Below are 25,028 nucleotides of genomic sequence, written 5' to 3' on the forward strand. Positions count from 1 at the left end.
CTCATTTATATTGGCAATTCAGACATGTATTATACATTTTAAAGTAGAAGACTTTAAAATGATATTGCTAATATTTATGAGTTGCGTTCCTGGGACGACCTTACTGAAAGATGAAAGAGTTGGGCGTCGAAACGTTAATAAAATTATTTTTTCAATTTAATTGTGGCTTATTTCCCATATAAATAGTTAAATCTAGATAAAACTAATAACTATTTAAAAAAAATTTAAACGCAGAATGAAAGATTACATTATTACCGAGTGCTGAAAGTCCCTGAAAACTTCTATAATGCTTATTTTAATAAGTTACAGGGGTGAAAAAACAAGAGAAATTTTATTGTGATTTTTAATTTCAATTATCTCTTTCAAAAGATAGGTACTTTTTGTTTATTCTCAGGCCTATCTATTTCGGCCCTCGTTCTTTGAATCTGCGTTTAAATTTTTAAAAAATATTTATAGTTTTCTCAGTATTCGAACAAAATAAATGCATTTAAAAAGCATTGGTCCGAAATTCTACCCCTGCGTTCTTAATATTCTTTTTCACCCTCGAGATTATTTCAGCTCCTCCCTACGTATAACGTCTCTTCAGGACGTCTACTGTTGAAGCAAAGTTTTAACTTCTGGACCCTCCATTTTTTATAAAAGGGGAATTTTCTTATGCAAAAATTAATGGGGATATTTTAGGTTTAGGTTAGTTTAAGATGAGAACAACCGTGATAATATTTTTATGATTATTTTATTTATTATACAGGAAAACAATTTTTATTAATCTATACAAGACATTTTCTTTGGTTATTCTTATGTACAATATTTATATACATTGGCTGCATATTATTTAAACAAATATATCTTTAGTACGTCTGTACAACATAAAAACTATTATACTTTCACGACAAATGGTTTTAGATTGTTAAGAGGTCGCTGAGGTTAAACAGTGTTACCTATTTTCGGGGTTATAGATAGATATCTCACCCAGTCGTCACTTTTGTTTTTATCGAATTATTAATGTTTAGGCCAATATTATTAAGCAAGAAAAAATAGTTTGAAGATATATAATACACCATTAGGAAGGTGTGTTACAGGTACCTACTACTAAAGTTGTCATGTGATTTCGTAAAATTTTTCTTACTGTCATATATGAAGATTAAGTTCAGAAATACGTTTGAGAGTCAATGACCAATCTAGCCCCCGCGATGCATCTTTAAAGCGACCACTCCACTGGCTAAAGTGGTCATTTTGAAGACTTCTTCTTCTTCTTCTTTTTTTCGCCTTCCTACCGGCTTCCACTGTAATATCTTCTTTGTCGTTTTCGTATCTTCTTGTCGCTGAACATGTCCTAGCCATGACAGTCTTTGACTTTTCACAAATCTTACAATATCATACCTTTCATTCAGTTCATTAACCTCGTCGTTTCTCCTGATTCTCCATGTACCGTCTTCCTCTTGTTCCGGGCCATACACTTTTCTCAGTATCTTTCTCTCGAATGTTCTGAGTTGGGCTTCATCTTTTTTCATCATTACCCAGGTTTCACAACCATAGGTTACAACGGGTCTAATCAAGGTTCTGTAGATAGTCATTTTGGTTCTTTTATCTAGTAATTTCGATGTCATCAATCTTTTATTAGCATAGTATGTACGATTTCCACTGGAAATACGTGAATTAATTTCGCTTGTTACGGAATTCTTTTGATTGATTTCTGTGCCCAGATATGTATCCACACGTTCAATAGTATAGTAACTTGTCTATTGCTATATTATTTTCATTCTCAGGTGTTCTTTTGATGGTCATCTCAGGATGATGGAGTTTTGAAGACTCCACAGGAACTAAAAAGGAAGCCGTTTGAGTACATAGTTTCTTGGTAAAAAATTTGTTACATTGAGATCATTAAATAGTTTGAACAGCCTTAGTTGAAAGCCTTAAAAATGTCCTGGGGAGGATCATATCTTTATAGCCCAGTTACAATCGCTCACGTACTCAAAATATTCAACGCCGTTTCAACGTATTTTAAATTAGGGTTCTTCTTCTTATATTGTACCATCATCTAACGAATGTTGGCGATCATTTCTTTAAACGCTTCTCTATCTTTGGCAATGTGAAATATATGTTCAACACTGACGTTAGTCCAATCACTGATATTCCTCAGCCAAGATTTCTTCTTGCTTCCCAAGCCATTTCTTCCCTCTACTCTTCCTTGCATGATGACGTGTAGCAGAGAGTATTTATCGTTTCGAAGTGTGTGGCCCAGATACGATGTTTTTCTTATTTTAATTGTACATTTTCATAAGCTATCTGCCATGTCCAAATCGTTTTTAACACTTCTTAGTTTGAGATTTTTGCAGTTCAAGGATTTTTTAGAATACTGTCCTATATAGCCACATTTCCAATGCTTCCAATTTGCTTACGAATTGGTCTTTCAGAGTCCAAGCTTCTAGCCCATATAGTAGTTGCGACCAAACAAATTAGACAATATTCCAAAAAAATACCAAAAGATTAGTGTATGATTGAGAGTAAGATTGAGTGTACGTAAGAGTGAGAAACGTCGTCCATAGGAACCAAAATCCTATAAACCTATTAGCATAATTTCTATTTGTAAAGAATAATTTGTCTATCAAACAGGCAAATTGACTATATGTAGAAGGTATACACCACCTTGTGTCCGACACCTTGTTTCATCCAGAACAAGGTGTCAGTACAAACATTTTATTATACTACTACTACTATCGGTTTACAGCGTTCTTCGACGCCTTCCGACTCCTAACCGTCATTCTTCTCTGTTTATCCATAGACCTGGGGGATTTCTCTTTCTTCTAGTCCTTTTTCAATTCTCTCTCTCCAGCTTCTTCTCGGCCTTCCTCTTTTTCTTCTTCCTTTTGGTGTCCACGTCAAAATCTGTTTAGGGATCCTGTCATCTGGCATTCTCTGTACATGGCCGTACCATACTAGTTGTTTTGTTTTTATGTCATCAATTATTGTGTGTGTGACTCGCGTCATTTCTCGTATTCTCTCATTTGGTATCCGATCTCTTATTAATTTGCCTGCTGCTTTTCTCCAGAAGTCCATTTCTGTTACTAGTATCATTTTCTTCTTTCTTTGTTTTAGTGGCAAAACTTCACTGCCATATTATGTGATTACACTTTTAAGTATGATATTACATATGAGCTGTTTGTTGGCTTTAGATAATGTTTGGTCCTACAGAATATCGTTCATCATGAATATGACTTTTCTACCCTGTATGTTTCTGTCTTTTATTGCAACATCGAGTGTTTCATCTTGAGTTATCTTCATGTCCAGGTATTTGTATTCATCACAGTGTTTAATTTCTACCCCATCGTCTAATGTAATGGAATGCTTTGTCCCTCCAACACACATGGCTTCAGTTTTCTTAATGTTGACTTCGAGACCCCATTTGTTATATTCTTTTATTAGCTTCTGCGTCATGTAACTCAAGTCGTCATGATCCTGAGCAATCAGAATTTGGTCATCAGCAAAACATAAAGTGTATAGTGTTGTTTTGTCATTGAGAGGGTTTCCCATGCCACTACATTATTTTCTTTTCCACAGCTTGAGTGCTTGTTCCAAATAAATTTTAAAAAGGGTAGGCGAAATACAACAACCGTGTTTCAATCTTTTTATGACCTTAAATTCCTCAGACATCCTTGATCCAGTTTTAATTTTTGCAGTCGTTCCATTACAGACTTTGGACTGCTTTGATAAGACCATGTTTAATGTTTGTTTGATGTAGGGTTGACCATAGTTTGCTGAGCGGTACACGGTCATATGCTTTTTGTAAGTTTACGTACAACAGGTGAACTTCTTTATTGACGGCTGTTTTTTTCTCAATAACTTGCGTAATAGAGTACAGGTGGTCTATTGTGGACCGCCCAGCTCTATAGCCAGCTTGCTCCTCTGCTTCGTAATCTCTTTAGTCATTTTCTATTTGGTTCTTAATAAGTTTCCTATACATCCTACTTATTGTGCTGTTTACCGCAATTCCTCTGTAATTTTCACACTGATCTTCACTGCCCTTTTTATTATATGAAGCCTTATTTGCCAGATTTAGCACCCTGTGACTGTGATGCTACACCAACAATACTTGAACTTAAACCTCGTATACTTAGATAACCAGTTTTTTTCTTTTACAAAATCACACGACACATTAATTTTGGCGTATTGATGATTTTCTCCCTTTTATCACACCCAGTCTACTAAAATATGATTCTACAAAACTGTAAAAAAGAAATTTTGAAATGAGCAAGTCAAATTTGAAAACACAATGTAAAATTTAAAAATCAGCTTTTTCTAACCATTGTAAACATTTTACTTATACATTTAGTCCAAAGTTTATGCAACAGTTTTTATTTTGTACACATAATATAGTAAGAATACTAACTACACATATTGTATGACTATAAAGAACCTTTACTAATACATAGCAAACCCGTTACTGTAGTGTTTAAACATTATCTTTACTGTACAATAATGACACATTGTTCTAATTCAAAGTCTCAATGGACGTCATTTTAAAACTATGCTGAATTTTTCCTCGCTTGTTGGATAATAACATCTCTCTGTTTGAACGATATTTTTTAAATATGTTCAAAAGTGACGTTAAAATAATAAATGTCTTTTTAGTTGTGTACTTAATCAAATTAAAAATTAATACAAATTTTGTGCATAAAAACAAAACATAATTATTTTTTTCTATATTATTTACAACACCCATATTGAAGCAAAGAAAATTGATATATTGCGAAGAAATAAGAGTACCAAAAAATCACAGAGTACACTATAGAATGAAGAAGGCGAAGGAAAAAATTAGAAAGAACCTGAGGCAACTGCGGACATTAACAGAGAGGATTACTTATTCCTAGGCTGGTAATTTATGTCCCTTTTATGAGAAAAAATTAGTATACAAGATTTCTTTAGCAAAATGTAAAATACTATGATAGATTGATGTGCGAAATGGACATATTTAACGCATGCGAGAAAGAAGACTGTTCTAAGAAGAGAAAAGTCCCATGTTTACATAGCAACCGACCATAGAAGACATTTGAGCAGAGGTGGGCCGGCTCGGATCCGGCCCTTTTGCTTACTTTATCCGGCCCATTTAGAAATCCTGCAAGCAATTTTTTTAAAAACGTAGGTGCAAGGTATTTTTTTTAATGCATTCATATTTTTCGATTCCTGAGAAAACTAATAAGTATTTTTGAAAAATTTAAACGCAGAATGAAATATTACATTATTACTGAGGGCCAAAAGTCCCTGAAAACTTCCATAATGTTTATCACAGAGGTGAAAAAAAAAGAACTTACGTTATCATTTCTAAGTATGATACCCCTTGATACGTTACCCTTTCTCCTTGCTGTCTTTCTCCTTTTAACGATGGTCAAAAGTTCTCTGTTCCTTTTCCATTCTGTTTAACACCATTTCGTTCGTAATGTGATCGAACCATGGTATTTTCACAATTTCCCTAAAAAGCCACATCTCAAAAGCTTGCAGCTTTTCATTAAGTCAGCATTAACAATCCAATAAAGAAGAATAGAGTGGAAATAACATTTTTATTATTATCCCTCTTAATTATAGCGTTTTCCGCTTTCCGGTTGCCAGTTTCCAGCTTCGTCCGTCATTGCATTCGTCAGGGTGAATGTTCCTTTCCAACATTGCTTCTGAATACCGCCTAGCCAGGATTGTTTTGGCGTTCCTTTCTTCTTTCTTTTCCTTGGCGTCAATTTTAAAATTTGTTTTGGCAGCCGGCGGTCGTCCATTGACGTCGTACATGACCATACCAGATCCGTTGCCTCCTTTGAATTTCGTCTATGATGGTTGACTTGACATAAAATTTTACCATCCGATATCAGATTTGCAGATTGAATCTTTGGTTACTCAAAAATTTCCTTATCTTCAAAAAGGCTGCTCTTGATTACTCTATTCTTGATCGAATTTCTGAAGTTCATTTTTTATCTGGATCCTTGTCATGGCTTAATATAATGGACCATATTAAAAATTTCGTAGTTTCACTGGGAACAAATTGTTCGCATGTACATTTACACACCAGAAAGATAATTTATTATTATTAACAGTCAAATGTCTTTCTCCAAATGCTTTAAAATGATACTTATAGTATTTTTGTCAAACAGATTTCTTGGGCAGAGAAAAACCTCTACCAAAAACATTAGCGTACATACTGGGTATAGTCCTCCGGCCCGGGAGACATTTTGAAAATTTTATTTTGGCCCGCGCTTAAAAGTATTTGCCCACCCCTGCATATGAGTGACGGAAACCTACCAGCAAAAAATCGCGATTATACACCCGAAAAGGTTCTGTAGACGTAAACGACTAGACACACTAACTGACATATTATATCAATCCCAGAAACTCCAATTAATATTGCTTACCTTTGTCTTGTCGTTTTTTTAGTGACCGAACTGTTAATTGCATATGGAATCAACACGTCTTTCTAAAATTGGTCAGTCTACATAGTCTAGTCGCAACATAGGGGGTCCCGTGGACACTTTTAGTTCGCCGCGATTTGATGGTGGCATTATAGGTTTTTACAGGTGGGTCGCTGAATCCAATGGTTTCCAATGGAGGCCCAAAGATGGTGCGTTTAATTGTTATTAACAAATTATGGTAAAATTAGGTGTTTTTCAGGAATTATTAGAAGCCCTGTAAATAAATTGATAGTGTTAAGGTCTTATCTGGTGTATTTTTGGTCGCTGAATCTAATGCGACTAGTCGCGATTACTCAAAACGTGTTCTTATTTTGTTAATAACAAAGAAAAGCTCGAAATGCGTTATCTATAGCAAGTTTATAGTCTTTTTCATACTATTTTAAATTTTAAAAAACCACTTGGAATGACATGAAATTTGGCATGCACGTAGCTAACATGTCAAACAAAACAAGTGATATTGTGCCGATGTGTGCTTTAACCCTGACTGTGAGTTTCACCCCGTTTCGGGGGTGAAAGAAGAAACCTTTAAAATAAGTCCGGAATTGGATAAACTGATTAATTCTAAGCAACGTTGGTTCTACACAATTTTTTCACTAAGTCAACACTTTTCGAGCTATTTGCAAGTGAATATGTTCATTTTTCAACAAAAAACAAAATAACTCGAAAAATATTGACTTAGTGAAAAAACTGTATAGAACAAAAGTTGCTTAGAATTAATCAGTTTATCCACTTCCGGACACTTATTTTAAAGGTTTCTTTTTTCACCCCCAAAAAGGGGTGAAACTCACCCCCAGGGTAAAAGCAGACATCGGCACAATATCACTTGTGTTGTTTGACATGTTAGATGTTAGCTACGTGTATGCCAAATTTCATGTTAATCCAAGTGGTTTTTTAAAATTTAGAGCAAAAACCGTGAGTGAACGTACTATAAACCGTTATTTTTGCAATAATTTATTAATAAAACAGTCGGAACGTGGTTTAAGCCATCATGACTAGCAATAATCGATTTAGCGTATAAAAATACTATGAAAAAGACTACATACTTGCTGTAGATAGCGCATTATTTCGAGCTTTTCGGCGAATAAACTATTATTTTGTTATTAAAAAAATAAGAACATATTTTGAGTAATTGCGTCCCCAGCAAACAGGTTTGAGCCCAATTACGTGATTATTACGTTAAATTTACGGCAAATTTAAACGAATACATAACTCGGTGATTTATGACGGGAAAAAAACGTATTTCAGTGCCAAATCATTCACCTATATATTAGTGCTTCCTTTATACATGTTTGACATTAGAATAATATAAAATCATAATGACGAATATAGTACATGTTTTTTATAATAGGTGTGAATGTCGGTTACATCGCAAAGGTACGTTTATTTCACGTAATAATCACAAAACAGAAATAACTTCCTTTGGTTAAATTTTGAGAAATATTTTGAAAAACAAAATTTTACAACGGTGTTGGTTAAATACGTATCGCTTGAATGTTACTCACTGTATTTTATGGACGTCGCAAAATTAGATGTATTTCACGTAAAAGTAATGTAAATAATAATAATATTTAAACAAAAAGTTTATGATTTCGCTTTTAAAATCATTTAACATAACTATTTCAATCCAACCTTGATTTGAAGCTATTTTTGCTATTTTTTTTTTAAAACTATCACAGGAGCTAAAATGATGCTGAGTCTAATTTTCACATCACGCGCGGTGATGACGTACTACCAAGCCTTTCTCCTCCTTTAAATACTATCACGTGACCACGGTACGTGACTAACATAGTTGGTTCGAAAACTAAATTAATCGATTTATCGAATAATAGATACGTTACGATAGGATTATTTTTTTTATATTATTCTGGTATTGAAATAGATTTTTAGTAAGACCAATTAGTTAATAGTAGAAGAAATTTAAAAACAAAAAGAAAATACGTAATACTAATTTAAAGTAAGTAGAATAGTTTAACTGTAATTTAAAAATAGTCGATTTTAATAATCGATGATCATAACCTCTAATATCAGCTTCTCACATTTCTCACAACAAAAAGTGAAACGTGAAGAGTTTTATTTCCCTCGTTTTATTTTAGGCGGGTTTATTTATAATAATGTCTTTCGTATTAACGTTTACCTCACTGCTCGAGGGTTGAAGTGCCGCGATGATGCAATTAGAAAAAACAAGAAAGTGTCCTTCTCGAAATAAAAAGTGACCTGTGTTGTGTTTTGTGTTGGCAAATTTTTTAATGTGTCTTTAGGTCGGTACCATTTTTGGTTCATTATCTTGTATAATAATTATACAAGACAAATGTTTTAAAGTCTCTAAATTCTACTAAATAAATACATTGTTAATACTTTATATGCTTGTTTTATTTATATCATATGAGGATAATAACTACGTTATTCATAAGTTAATTAAGGTTTATTAAGGTAATTATTTACGTGAACCGAGGACGTATCTTTCACGTGAATACTAATATATACATTCACTAAAAGATACGCTAATCAACACGTATTTGCAACGTGAATTTCCCGAAACATTTTATTGCTATTTAAGGTAAATAACACGTCTCTTGAAGACGAGTTTTTCACGTAATTTAAAGACGTATTTTCAATGTGACATTCCAACCAAATTTTCACGTGAAATTCACGTAAGCAATTTACGTATATTGTTGACAAATGTACCCAAAATTCACGTAATTAACACGTCGGTCTGTTTGCTGGGTCTAGTCGCACTGATTTAGCAACCAAAAATACACTAGAGAAGACCTTAACACTATCAATTTATTTACAGGGCTTCTAATAATTCCTGGAAAACACCTAATTTTACCATAATTTGTTAATAACAATTAAACGCACCACATTTGGGCTCGCCAATCCGCCAAGGAGACTCGCTCAGCCCATTGTTATTCAATATGATGATGACTCAAATAATTCACGAAGTCAGAAAACGACATGGATACCACATGGGAGCGCTTAAAATCACGATACTATGCTATGCCGATGATGCAGTACTAATTGCTGATAACGAGGATGACCTACAAAGGCAGCTCCACACTTTCAATCTCACAGCAAATAAATTTAATATGAGAATATCGGTAGAAAAAACTAAATGTATAGTGATAAGTAAAGAGCCGCGTAGATGCAAGTTAGAAATAGACGGCAAAATTGTAGAACAAGTAATGAAATTCAATTACCTAGGAGTAGAGATCACTAGTGACAGGAATATAAGAACAGAGACCACAACACAAGCAACAAAAGCGGCAAGAGTAAGTGGTTGCCTCCGAGAAACCATATGGAGAAACAAATATCTAACCATGGAAAGCAAAATAAAAGTATACAAGACAACAGTAAGACCTATCCTAACATATGCAGCGGAGACAAGGACCGATACAAGAAAGACGAAACAACAAATCAACAATATCGAAATGAAAGTATTAAGATCAATAGCGGGCATATCATTAAGAGACAGACAAAGCAACAGAAGTATACGAGAACGTTGCAAAATTCAAAATATTAACAGGTGGATAAAAACAAGAAAGGAAAACTGGAACGAACATGTAATCCGAATGGAACCAGATATATTAGCGAACATCTGTAAAAACAACAAGCCGTATAGCAGAAGACCCGTTGGAAGGCCGCCGAAAAGGTGGAAAGACAATGTACAGTCAACAAAAACTGAAACGGAATAAGAGGCAGACAAACAGGAGTAATCCTAGTCGCGAGAAGAAGAAGAAGAAGAAGAAGAAGAAGAAGAAGACATTTGGGCTTCCAGACCACTTCCATTGGATTCAGCGACCCAAAAAACCTATAATGCCACCATCAAATCGCGGCGAACTAAAAGTGTCCACAGGACCCCTTATGTTACTAGACTAGCAGTCATTAGTCAGTTTTACAATCTTAAAGTCACGGGTTTGATCCCAGATATTCTAAGAGAAGAAAAAGAAATATAAGAATATTTTATGAGAAAAGGGTGCGAAATGAGGAACAGCATTCGTTAAGTGCTTTTGAAAAAAAACATGAAAAATCCAAGGCCCTAAGTTTCAACATGACAGAAAAAACTATGGAAAAGTTACAAAACAAAATTAGAAGTGTGAGGTGTAAGGTAAAGTTACTAAAAATATCAAAAATATTACTAAAAGATTTTTAAATTGAAAATTTATTAATCCATTTCCAATGGTATACATTTTTAAAATTAGAAGTATTCAAACAGGGTGCGAAAGAGCAAACAGAATATGGGAAAACTTTCAGAAACATCAGGAAAGGAGTGGATAATTCAGAACACAAAATGAGTATGAATATTCAGAAGATACTCAGATAATGGGAAGTGGTATATAGACATGGTTGAAAATAACGAAAAAGACATGAAAAGAAATGCTGAACTAAAATTAAACGTATAAGGAAAATAATTTACAAATCACAAAAAGGAACGACTTTTGAGAGATCATGTAGATAGAATGTTGGAAACGTCCTCAAGAACTAAAGTACATTGAATTAATTGTATGAGGATGTTGTTTCTTAATTTTAATTTAATTAAGTACATACAATAATAAAGTAGACACATTTAGTATATTACCTAGAAAATTTAGAAAACACATATTACTATGGGCATATTATGCCCAGTACACAAATGAGATATCATTATTTAGGAGGTTTTTAATTTCTTATCTACAGTGGAACCTCGATAAGTTGGATTAATCGGGACCGCGGCCGATCCGGGTTATCGAAAATCCGGGTTAGCCGGAGAATATGGTAATAATTAATAAAATACACTATGCTTCGAGATAAACTTCATTATAATTGCAAAAACATGAAATACATATGCACAGTAAATGTAAATTACGTAAGTTTTATACATACTACATTATTGATAATTTCTTGGTAAAAAATTCAGTTAAACTTTAAAAATGTTTGTTTTGTCTGATGAAAATCGGTCCGGGTTAGCCGGAATTCCGGCTTATCGGAGGCCGGCTTACCGGGGGGTTCCACTGTATTTCATACTCAAATTGGATTTCTACAGCTTAAGCTAACGTTATGGTAGTTTAACTAATAATGAAAAGATAGCAATTTTAGAGTATTCTGCCAATGGTATATTTTTGACTAAGTTAACATAAGAATGATGCCCAAATACTTTCAACTGCATAAAGATCAACTCCACAAAAAAAAAACGTTGAAATCAAATACGCAACTAAACTAGCGAAATAAGACTCCGTCTACTTGCATGTGCACAGGACCAATCACAAGAAGCGCAGAAGTATTTAAGTCAACCCCACAGTTGCCTAAACTTGATCGCGAAATAAATTCAATTTATTATAATTGTACTTCTGAAGCTATTTTCTTGTGGCATTTTTATAATCAAGTATATTCAAATGGGAAATAAGCCACAATTTTACCTAAAAATGATTTTATTAACGTTTCGACGCCCAAGTCGGGTGTCGTTGTCAAAATACAAAATATACTAAATAAACAAAAATGTTGTTGCTTAGTAAAATATTCTTCTAATAATTTATTTAATCTGACTCATTTATATCGGCAATTCAGACACGTATTATACATTTTAAAGTAGACGACTTTAAAATGATATTGCCAATATTGATGAGTTGCGTTCCTGGGACGACTTTACTAAAAGATAGTTCATTTGATTACATGAAATCAATCCCAACTCAAGAATATCCGCCACAAAAAATCATAGCATGTGATCTGTCTTTAAAAAGACAACCAAATGCAACGGTGGCACTGAAATTCTCGCGTTAGAGATTCCATAGTAAATCACGAGGGAAAACCAGGAAAAACCTCGTGATACTATCCCGACATCGTAAGTATTTGGGTTTATATTTAGTTTACTCTCGATATAAATGAGTCAGATTAAATAAATTATTAGAAGAATATTTTACTAAGCAACAACATTTTTGTTTATTTAGTATATTTTGTATTTTGACAACGACACCCGACTTGGGCGTCGAAACGTTAATAAAATCATTTTTAGGTAAAATTGTGGCTTATTTCCCATTTGAATATACTTGATTATAATTGTACTGTAACATCTTAATCTCATTCATTCAGCCATAATTAATTAATTATAAAATTTCTGAAGAGACGTTTCAGCATCCAAGTCCTTTCTCCTCTTACCACGTGCGGCAATATACAAATTTTCAGGGGGGGCCAGACGTGAAGATGTTGCACATTATATTTTGTATACTTTGGATAACCATATTATACAGTCTGCAGCACCCGAAAAGCTAGGGGTGGCCACGCCCCCCCCCCCTACCAATGGGTATGGGCGCCCATGCCTCTTACCACCCTCTAAAGACAACCTTCTCCGCAGGACAAAGATGTATTTTGGGAATGATTTCCGAAGTGGAAATCGAAACGTCAAATAAACATAATTTTAAAGTAAAATTGTGACTTACAGTATGTAAAACCTCCGTTAACCGAAACGTTTTTAACCAAAACATCATTTAACCGAAACAGCGTTTAACCGAAATGGCTGATAGTTTCAATAATTTCGTCAATTAAAAGTGAATTTAAAAAAAGCAATAAAATTAAGGAAAATGAACATCTTTAGAGAGTTTTTTAAAGAAATCTGCTATTTTCTTCTGTGTTTTTCTTTGACAACGATGTTTTGCAGCTATATCTCTCCAATACTATGTAATTTGATATAAGAAGAATACAAAAAATATCATGATTGGTGGCACTACGGCCTTAATTGAGCCTCGAACTTCCAGTCCCAGTTTATTTTGTCAGTCGTTTCTGTTCATCATTTCCAATTTGCTGCGCCAACCTTTGTTCGTCTGGGTTGGTAAGAAAAACGTTGTACCCATTGGGCAGTTTTGTCTTCGTAGCCCAATACTAGTAACTACGCTGGGCTTCTAAGAATTTATCAGAACAGTTTAAAATAAAAAAATTTTCCGCTATAACCTCCAATGATGTATCCAGCACATGAAGGATACATAGTTGGCAAAAAAGGTTCAAGTAGTCGCTCGACTTCTTGGCTGAAGAACTTTAGACCATGATACAGGGTGTTTCATTGGAAAAGTAACATACGTTAACTGTAGAAAGAGGATACTTAGGCGGTCTCAAAAATACCATACTTAATGGGTCTTACTTCATTAATAACAAAGATACTGGGTGTTTTATCTATTTTGCCATTTTCTTATTTGGTTCATAACTTTTTAACCACACTGTATATTTATTTTATATTGGGCACGCAAATATTCTTTAAGGTGTACAATCAATTCTATATTTAAAATTGTAAAAAATACAGGTCCGGATTAAAAAATATTGGAAACATGTTCCGACCCAAAAACAACACCCTGTACATTAAATTTTTTTAAAATGGATTTTGCGTTTGAAAAGAGGATGAAAAATTTAATTTAGTGGTATATTTTGAATTTTCGGTAAAATGATTTTTCTGGTAAAATTTTGAATTTGAATTCTGAAATTATGTGAATTGCGAGAACTTGAAAGAGAAAAAAATTGAAATACGACTTACAACTTGTTAACCACACTGTATATTTATTTTATATTTAACACGCGAATATTCTTTAAGGTGTCTAATCAATTATGTAATTTATTTATAATTATAAAAAATCCAGGGCCGGATTAGAAAATATTGGAAAATGTTCTGACCCAAAAAAAACACCCTGTACATTAAATTTTTTTAAAATGGATTTTACGTTTGAAAAGAGGATGAAAAATTTAATTTAGTGGTATATTTTGAATTTTCGGTAAAATGATTTTTCTGGTAAAATTTTGAATTTGAATTCTGAAATTATGTGAATTGCGAGAACTTGAAAGAGAAAAAAATTGAAATACGACTTACAACTTGTTAACCACACTGTATATTTATTTTATATTTAACACGCGAATATTCTTTAAGGTGTCTAATCAATTATGTAATTTATTTATAATTATAAAAAATCCAGGGCCGGATTAGAAAATATTGGAAACATGTTCCGACCCAAAAACAACACCCTGTACATTAAATTTTTTTAAAATGGATTTTGCGTTTGAAAAGAGGATGAAAAATTTAATTTAGTGGTATATTTTGAATTTTCGGTAAAATGATTTTTCTGGTAAAATTATGAATTTGAATTCTGAAATTATGTGAATTGCGAGAACTTGAAGTAGAAAAAAATTGAAATACGACTTACAACTTGTTAACCACACTGTATATTTATTTTATATTTAACACGCGAATGAATATTCTTTAAGGTGTCCAATCAATTATGTAATTTATTTATAATTATAAAAAATCCAGGGCCGGATTAGAAAAGATTGGAAAATGTTCTGACCCAAAAAAAACACCCTGTGTATTAATTTTTTTAAATGAATTTTGCATTTGAAAAGTGTATGAAAAAATAAATTTAGTGGTTTACTTTGAATTTTCGGCAAAATGATTTTTCTGGTAAAATTATGAATTTGAATTCTGAAATTATGTGAATTGCGAAGCTCGAAGTAAAAAAATTATAATATGACTTTTTTTAAATTAATACCATTATTTAATATAAGTTGGTAAAATATTAACATTTTGACACATAACAATAATGTTTGATGGTGGTAATTTTGAATTTGTACTTCAGTGTGGAATAGTTATTATCCTGCTAATTTTCGCTGTTTTGTTTTAATTTTTAGACACTTTGTTGATTACAGTGATGTATTTTTTATTGACCCTTTATTATTTATTCATTATTTAGAGATGAATATTCGCTATAAACTATTTGTGATAAATAATAAAAAACACTGAAATGTTAACATTTTACCAATTTAGATCAAATAATCGTATTAATTAAAATTAAGTCGCATTTTAACTTTTTTCTACTTAGTGCTGTCGCATATCCCCTAATTTCAGAATTCAAATTCACAATTTTACCAGAAAAATCATTTTGCCGAAAATTCAAAGTATACCACTAAATTTAGTTTTTCATCCTCATTTCAAATTTAAAATCCATTTTAAAAAAAATTAATGTACGGAGTGTTTTTTTTGGGTCGGAACATTTTTACAATATTTTTTAATCAGGATGGATTTTCTATAACTGCAAATAAATTAATTGATTGGACACTTTAAAGAATATTTGCGTGTTCAATATAACATAAATATACAGTGGGGTTAACAAGTTGTAAGTTGTATTTCAATTTTTTTCTACTTAGAACTCTCGCAATTCACATAATTTCAGAATTTAAATTCAAAATCTTACCAGAAAAATCATTTTGCCAAAATTCAAGGTATACCACTAAATTTAATTTTTCATCATATTTTCAAATTCAAAAGCCATTTAAAAAAAATTAATGTACATGGTGTTGTTTTTGGATCGAAATATTTTTCCAGTATTTTTTAATCCGGACCTGGATTTTTTAAAATTGTAAATAAATTAATTTATTGTACACCTTAAACATAATTTCCGTGCCAAATATAAAATGAATATACAGTGTGGTTAAAAAGTTATGAAACTAAGAAAATTCAAAATAAATAAAACACTCAGTATCTTTGTTATTAATGAAGTAAGACCCATTAAGTATGGTATTTTTGACACCGCCTAAGTGTCCTCTTTTTACAGTTACCTTATGTTACTTTCCCAATGAAACACCCTGTATAATGACAGGACAATACAACTTTAGGAATGGTGGTTGACAAAGCCAAAATAGTACCCATGTTCATTTACCGAACTAAATTATATAAATGTAATGAATTTTTGTTTCCTTCCGTATTATAGATATTTTATGTCTCTACTTTCCCTGCTAAAACTTTTTACAGCTCATTCAGAAGGTACGGATTTGAATTTTTGTTCGAATCGAAAAAAAACGTGGAATTGACCTTAGTTTTAAATGCGCGTGTTCAGTCGATTCGATTGTATACTGTTCTCAGAAATTTTAGCAGATACGTTCGATTTTGTCACTGTATAGTGATAAAAGTGGAGGTAGAAATTTTGATAAGTTTCTATAGCAGTCCATTTTTTCAGATGTTCTCAATACTTCCTGTTTCGTCTTTTTCGGCATTTTAGATAGCAATACATCGTAATAAACGTATTGACATCCATGATTCACCGTCGTCACAAACTAACTAGAGCTTTGTGCTCAAGATATTTGATTCGATATTTCGTTTCGAAGAAATGATCGTGTATGAGCATGCCGTCAGAACAGTCTATCGATTCGATTAAAATATCGTTTCGAATAAATTATCGTATGGTGTATGTCGTCTGAATGGGCAGTTATCAAAGTTTATTTGTTTATTATAAATAAAAAATGTTATGCCATTATGAATCATTCATTCAAAGTATGCATCGAATTTCTTATGTTTATTATACCAGTTTTTTAGATCTTATCTCTAAAATTTGCCTTCTTTTATTCCAATAGAACCTTTAGATAATATTAACGCATGCAATCAAAAAATTAATAATATGCTGAGCATTTAAATTTAACAGTCTTACATATTTCGATCACAGATATGTTGAGAAATAAAAAGATCTTATCTTCTATAATAATAATTTATAATTATCTATTCAAGATTTCGAGATTGACAATACATCGGAAAGTTATTTGTAGCAATACTTCCACAAAACTACTTTAATTTGATAATATCAATCAATCATTTTTGATAAGGAAAATTGGTACAGTCAACAATATTTTTTACTAGAATTGGTATAGGTTTGCAATTTGAACACTGGATTCGGTTTAATAGGTCAGGGTCGAAAACCTTTGAGACTAAAAAATATTGGAACCATTGGAAAAGGACTAAAATATAACAAAAATTAAAAAAATAATACCTAATTTACAAGCGATTTGAGGTAGGGAAGTGGAAGGGGGTAAGTTTTAAGGGTAAAAAACAATTAATCGTGTTGTAATCAATCAAATCAAAACAAACAATTAAAATGTTAATTTTAATAAAATTTAATTTTAATTTTTAAGAAAATTTCGCCGTAGTAATGTTTGTTTTTTACACATTCAGAAAGTAGAGATTTCAACGAATTTTTTTTTAAATGCAGATAGTTCAACGTGAGAATTTTCGATTGAAATAATTATATTGATTACTCACCCATTGAATAACTCACACCTTGTACTTCCCGGATTCAAATCGCCAGTAAATTAATTTTCTTTAATTTTTGTTTTTTATTTTTCCTTTTTTAATGAGTTTTCCAACGCGCCATATAAATGGAAAGGACAAGCGTTTTTTATAATCTAGTAAAACTATACAAATCAGTAGGTAGTGGTTTAAAAATTCGGACCAATATGTATTGTCAATCCTTGTATGTAGTTACATCTATTTGTCGAAGTATTAGATAAGCTTCGAATAATGGCATTACTAATGAATTATTAATGAGTGTAATTTTAGTTAGAATACAATTTTTTTCCTAACAAAGTTTTGCTATTTTCGGATTACATTGGAATGCACCAATTCTGCACAAGTTTTTTAACCGATTATTTTTTGATGATTTTAACTTCCAATCGTATAGTAAGATATTTGATCACGTGTTTAATCCTGTCCAATCAGATTAAAATTATACTGACAATTATCTATTGTAGAAAATTACCGATAGAATTTTTTTAAGTAGATTGTTTCTGTTTAATGGCAACCAGTTTCCTAGTTTTGACAACTGTCACGTTTAAGAAAATATCCATAATATACGTTTTAAAAAATAATCTTACGAATATCACACGACAGTAAGAATAAATTAGAAAATAATGCTTCATTTTTACTCAAATTTGTTGTCATTGGGCAATAGCCACTCGAGCCCTGCGGGCTCTCGTGTCCATAATATTATCCATAATATACGTTTTAAAAAATAATCTTACGAATATCACACGACAGTAAGAATAAATAAGAAAATAATGCTTCATTTTTACTCAAATTTGTTGTCATTGGGCAATAGCCACTCGAGCCCTGCGGGCTCTCGTGTCTATTGCCAGACAACAAATTTTCGAAAAACTGTCGCATTATTTTCAATTTATTCTCACTCTCTTGTGATATTATACCTGAAAATAATTATCAGAAGATTTTTACGGCAAATTGAAACGTGTAAATTGTCAAGTGTTGAACATCAAAATCAAGCTCAAAGAAATTTCAAAAAGTCCCAAAAAATTTAACAGAGGATAACGAACAACAAATAGAACAAGATCTAAATAACCAGCTTAGTAAAATAATACATGGGAACAATGGTGTAGAAATATGGAAAATGTTTAAAGATTATATTATCTCACAAATAATAGAAACATATACTAAAGTGAGTCAGAGACAAAAAATAACAATGGATGACCAACGAAATTCTTGAATTAATGGGGCGGCTAAGACAAAAGAGACACAACAGAATATAAGAAAAAACAGAAATTAATACAACAGAAGAGACAGATCGCGACAGAAATGTAAATAAAACATAAATGCCTTGAAATGGAATAGTTAGAATACAAACAACGACACATTTAATATGTTCAAAAAAGGCAGAGAAATAGCGGGCCTCTATCATGAGAAACTTCCTTATACAATAATTGTAGACATGATAGGGAAAAGATGATGATGTATTTAAGACAACTTGGTATACATACATAAATTAACTATTTAATGACGTCAGACTAGAAAAACAACAGACATTAGGTGAGGACGAAGAACCAGAAATACTAAAGGTATAATCATGCTATAGGTAAAGTTGGCAAAGAACAGGAAAGCTGTTGGACCTCATAATATCTCGGCGTACACAGGGTGCGCCAAACCTCTGGTTTTCTTTGATTACGGCTAAACTATGAGATACCTATACAAAAAAATGTTTATAACAAAACTAATGTGTATCAAAGAGGTCTATAATTTAAAATTATTTTCAATTATACAGGGTGAGTCAGAATGACGGTATGAACCAAAGTTGTATTTTTTTAAATGGAACACCCTGTATATTAAATCATTTTCGAATATATTATTTAAAAATATGAAAAATTTGTATAAGGTCTTATAGGTCTAAAGTTAATAATTTTCGAAATATTTACATTTTTATTGAGAAAAATGGTAATATTTATAGGGTTGTGGATTATGTTTCCAAGGAAATAAAAATTTAGGTGATAGGTCAAAGTTTTTAAAATATAGTGTTATTTTTAAATAATTTTATTACACCTGTATATTAGTTTTGCGTTTGGTAGTAAATATTACAACCTTTCTTTTGGTATAAGGTTGTATGTAGGTACCTAGCATGTTTCGTTTTGTAGATATTTTAAAAAAACTATAGATTTTACGTTTTTGCGGATTTTTTATTTAAAAATTTTTTTGCATAAAAAATAATTATAATCTGGTTTTAGAAACATACACTAAAATATAAAATATGAAAATAAAAACGTAATTAAAGATTAAAATAAATCGTATGCTAGTACAATTCAATTGAATTTAATAACTTTAAATTATTTTACAAAAAATATTTTACCATATTAATGAATACATAAATTAGTTACTAAATTAAATAAACAACCAAATTTTAAATCAATCGTAGTAATTCTTCTACCGCAGCAACTTTCCTATACCAAATTAATTGTTAGTTATATTGTATTTACGAGTAAGATAAGTTAATAACTTTTTAATTTACCTACATCTTGGGAACGTATAAAGTATGCTTTGAAACAAATGAACGTTATGGAAGTATATTAAGAAGTAAATAGTATCTATGTACCTACTCGCGTCACAAAATCTGGTAATAATTTCTAATGGTTTCGCCCAAAACAAATGTCATATCCAAAAATGTTTCGGTTAAAAAATTAAAATTTAAAATAAAAAAAATTGTTACAAAAATTTCAACTACAAAAGTATTCCCAGTTTTTGTGACACCAGTAAATACTATTTATATTAATAAATAATTTGGATGATACATTTAACATTCATTTGTTTCAAAGCATACTTTATAATAATTTTTATATTCTCAAGATGTATGTAAGTAAGTTTAAAAGGTAAATTAAAAGTTTAACTAAATACAATTTAACTAACAATTAATTTGGTACAGGAAAGTTGCTGTAGTAGAAAAATTACTACGATTGATTTAAATTTGGTTGTTTATTTAATTTAGTAACTAATTTATGCATTCATTAATATGGTAAAATATTTTTTGTAAAATAATTTAAAGTTATTAAATTCAATTGAATTGTACTAGCATACGATTTATTTTAATCTTTAATTACGTTTTTATCTTCATATTTTATATTTTAGTGTATGTTTCTAAAACCAGATTATAATTATTTTTTTTGCAAAAAAATTTTTAAATAAAAAATCCGCAAACACGTAAAATCTATAGTTTTTTTAAATATCTACAAAACGAAACATGCTAGGTACATACAACCTTATACCAAAAGAAAGGTTGTAATATTTACTACAAAACGCAAAAATAATATACAGGGTGTCCCATTTAAAAAAAATGAGAAAATTTTGTATTTGCAAATAGTGATCACACTGTATATTTTATGGCCAAAAGTAAGAAATATTAAATTATTTAAAAATAACACTATATTTTAAAAACTTTGACCTATCACCCAAATTTTTATTTCCTTGGAAACATAATCCACAACCCTATAAATATTACCATTTTTCTCAATAAAAATGTAAATATTTCGAAAATTATTAACTTTAGACCTATAAGACCTTATACAAATTTTTCATATTTTTAAATAATATATTCAAAAATGATTTAATATACAGGGTGTTCCATTTAAAAAAATACAACTTTGGTTCATACCGTCGTTCTGACTCACCCTGTATAATTGAAAATAATTTTAAATTATAGACCTCTTTGATACACATTAGTTTTGTTATAAACATTTTTTTGTATATCTCATAGTTTAGCCGTAATCAAAGAAGACCAGAGGTTTGGCGCACCCTGTATTATAAAACTACTTTGACGATTTGTTGAAGTCTGAATTAATGACTACAAAAAAAAAACAACTTCCGAAACAATGCAGAGACTAGAGACTTACAGGTCCTATGAGTCACACTTTGAAGTTATTCTTATGCATATTAAATTTACAATCAAGATGCAGTCGAAGAAAACAAACCAAGACACGTTAAATGCTACTAGGAGCATTTCCGAATCATAATGTATATACATTGTAAATCCCAAATCATGATTTCCAAAGTTTATACATTGTAAATTATGATTCAGGAGTGCTCCTAGTAGCATTTAACCTGTCTTGGTTTTGTTTATTTCTACTGCATCTTGAATGTAAATTTAGTATAGGTACCATCCACAGAAGGATAAGGAATAAGCGTGTAGAGTAGCTACTCTACACGGTTTGACCCAGCAAACAGGTTTGAGCCCAGTTACGTGATGATTACGTTAAATTTACGGCAAATTTCAACGAATACGTAACTCGGTGATTTATGACGGGAAAAAAACGTATTTCAGTGCCAAATCATTCACCTATATATTAGTGCTTTCTTTATACATGTTTGACATTAGAATAATATAAAATCATAATGACGAATATAGTACATGTTTTTTATAAGATTTGTGAATTTTGGTTACATCGCAAAGGTACGTTTATTTCACGTAATAATCACGAAACAGAAATAACTTCCTTTGGTTTAATTTTGAGAAATATTTTGGAAACAAAATTTTACAACGGTGTTGGTTAAATACGTATCGCTTGAATTTTACTCATTGTATTTTATGGACGTCGAAAAATTATGATATATTTCACGTAAAAGTAATGTAAATAATACCAATATTTAAACAAAAAGTTTATGATTTCGCTTTTAAGATCATTTAGCATAACTATTTCAATCCAACCTTGATTTGAAGCTATTTTTTTCTTTAAAAATATCACAGGAGCTAAAATGATATTGAGTCTTATTTTCAAATCGCGCGCGGTGATGAAGTACTAGCAAGCCTTTCCCCTCCTTTAAATACCATCACGTGACTAACATAGTTGGTTCGAAAACTAAATTAATCGATTTATCGAATAATAGATACGTTTCGATAGGATTATTTTTTTATATTATTCTGGTATTGAAATAGATTTTTAGTAAGACCAATTAGTTAATAGTAGAAGAAATTTAAAAACAAAAAGAAAATTCGTAATACTAATTTAAAGTAAGTAGAATAGTTTAACTGTAATTTAAAAATAATCGATTTTTATAATCGATGATCATTACCTCTAATATCAGCTTCTCTGGCTTCTCACATTTCTCACAACAAAACAAAAAGTGAAACGTGAAGAGCTTTATTTCCCTCGTTTTATTTTAGGCGGGTTTATTTATAGTAATGTCTTTCGTATTAACGTTTACCTCACTGCTCGAGGGTTGAAGTGCCATGATGCAATTAGAAAAAACAAGAAAGTGTCGAAGTGTCCTCCTCGAAATTAAAAGTTACCTGTGTTGTGTTTTGTGTTGGCAAATTTTTTAATATGTCTTTAGGTCGGTACCATTTTTTGTTCATTATCTTGTATAATAATTATACAGGACAAATGTTTTAAAGTCTCTAAATTCTACTAAATAAATACATTGTTAATACTTTATATGCTTGTTTTATTTATATCATATTATGAGGATAATAATTACGTGATTCATAAGTTAATTAAGGTCGAATTATTTACGTGAACCGAGGACGTATCTTTCACGTGAATACTAATATATACATTCCCTAAAAGATATGTTAATCAACACGTATTTGCAACGTGAATTTCCCGAAAGATTTTATTGCTATTTAAGGTAAATAACACGTCTATTGAAGACGAGTTATTCACGTAATTTAAAGACGTATTTTCAATGTGACATTCCAACCAAATTTTCACGTGAAATTCACGTTATCAATTTACGTATATTGGTGACAAATGTACCCAAAATGCACGTAATTAACACGTCGGTCTGTTTGCTGGGGAAGATCAAGATAAAAAGCAGTTTCGATTAAGAATTGGATTGGGAACAAGAGGAGCACTTTTTATACTGAATGTTTTACTACAAATTTGTCTAGACCAACGTAAACCTGTCTTTGCGCCGTTTTTATTGATTACGAAAAGGCATTTGCGATACAGTAGATCAAGACAAGCTCTGGCCTCGCAACGTCAGGATCACTAAACAATTATATTTGCTCCAAAAACAGCGACCTTTGTGTTAACGAGAAATCGACAGAAGAGTGTCAACTTATTCTAAATGGAGTCAGGCAGAGTTGTGTGCTGTCCCCACTGTTGTTCAATTGATATTCAGATAGAATCTTTACATACACGTGCTGTAAAAAACTTGGAATATGGAGTAAAAATTAATGGAAAACTGATAAAAACCCTCAGATACGCAGACGACACTGAGATTTGCAATGTCAAGGTCCAAATGGAATGAGAGAGGGGACTAAAAATTAATTGTTCTAAAACAAAATATGGTATTTAGTCGTTTACGTTAAGAAAAAGGTTTTCATTCGTTTTAATTAATTTTAATTAAAAATCCACGACGAAAAAAGTTTTCCTGTAGTTGGCTGTATACCATATATTACAAAAAACAAGTAAAATCCTTTATAAAAGGTATATTATTAAAATTCCCTAAAAAGAGCTACATTACAGAACTGAGCTGGTCTGATGCTCACCAAATACTATTGAAAATATCAGACAAGTCGATTAGACCTGCACTTGAAATTATTCTTGACTATTTTTAAGAGGAAACAGTAGCGATCAACAGGTAGCGAAAACGCGTTCCAAGATTGCGGCTGTAATTTTGAATATTTTTTCGAGATATTTGGCACACGTATTCGTAATATAATAAAGAATGGCGGTACAGAGCCCAATTTGAAAAATATATTAATATGTGGAAATTACTCTGTAATTAAATACAATATTAAAAAAACGAGCCTGTACCGCCATTAAGAAGAACAAAAAAATACACTTTCTTTAAATAAACTTTTTTATCCGATGCCTAGATTTTGTGTCATTTTGGAACTACTAAAATTTTTTATTTCATTAGTAGTTCCAAAATGACACAAAATCTAGGCATCGGATAAAAAAGTTTATTTGAAGAAAGTGTATTTTTTGTTCTTCTTAAAGGCGGTACAGGCTCGTTTTTTTAATATTGTATTTAATTACAGAGTAATTTCCACATATTCATATATTTTTCAAATTGGGCTCTGTACCGCCATTCTTTATTATATTACGAATACGTGTGCCAAATATCTCGAACATATATTCAAAATTACAGCCGCAATCTTGGAACGCGTTTTGGCTACCTGTTGATCGGTACTGTATCACCTTAAATAAATAGTGCTGGCATTTCTCATCTGAGAATGAGAACCGGGAGCACTTTTATACAAATTATATCTTCACAAAAACAATTAAAATTTAAAATAAAAAAAATTCATAATTATATTTTGTTCATTAGAATTGTTATTAATTGTTCTTTAGACTTGTTTATTAGAATTATTTATAATTTTTACCCAAAAATATTTGGGTAAAAACCTTTTAAACTCGATCAGTCATGGGAACATTGACTATAATTGTGAAATTAAACATGCATGCACAAAATATCAACGTATTCTGCCCAGGGTACCATTTGACCCCAAATTGAGTTGTTCACATGTTGAATGGTTGATGGCAACTGGCGACTGATAATATGTCAGGGAAATCCTGAGGTATTATTAGTCACCA

At 31.3% G+C, this 25,028-nt stretch overlaps 1 long non-coding RNA gene across 1 annotated transcript; it reads right to left on the bottom strand.

Annotated features, from left to right (window-relative positions):
- Positions 1–714: 714 nt before the first annotated feature.
- Positions 715–23,198, bottom strand: LOC126882449 (uncharacterized). The gene is made up of 2 exons (XR_007697354.1): positions 22,690–23,198; positions 715–8,583 (listed from the first exon to the last, which is right to left on the bottom strand). It is a non-coding gene; the product is annotated as an uncharacterized LOC126882449 (long non-coding RNA).
- Between the last annotated feature and the right edge of the window lie 1,830 nt (positions 23,199–25,028).

The sequence above is a fragment of the Diabrotica virgifera genome, chromosome 3 (assembly GCF_917563875.1).
Source record: "Diabrotica virgifera virgifera chromosome 3, PGI_DIABVI_V3a".
Classification (NCBI taxonomy): Eukaryota; Metazoa; Arthropoda; class Insecta; order Coleoptera; family Chrysomelidae; genus Diabrotica; species Diabrotica virgifera.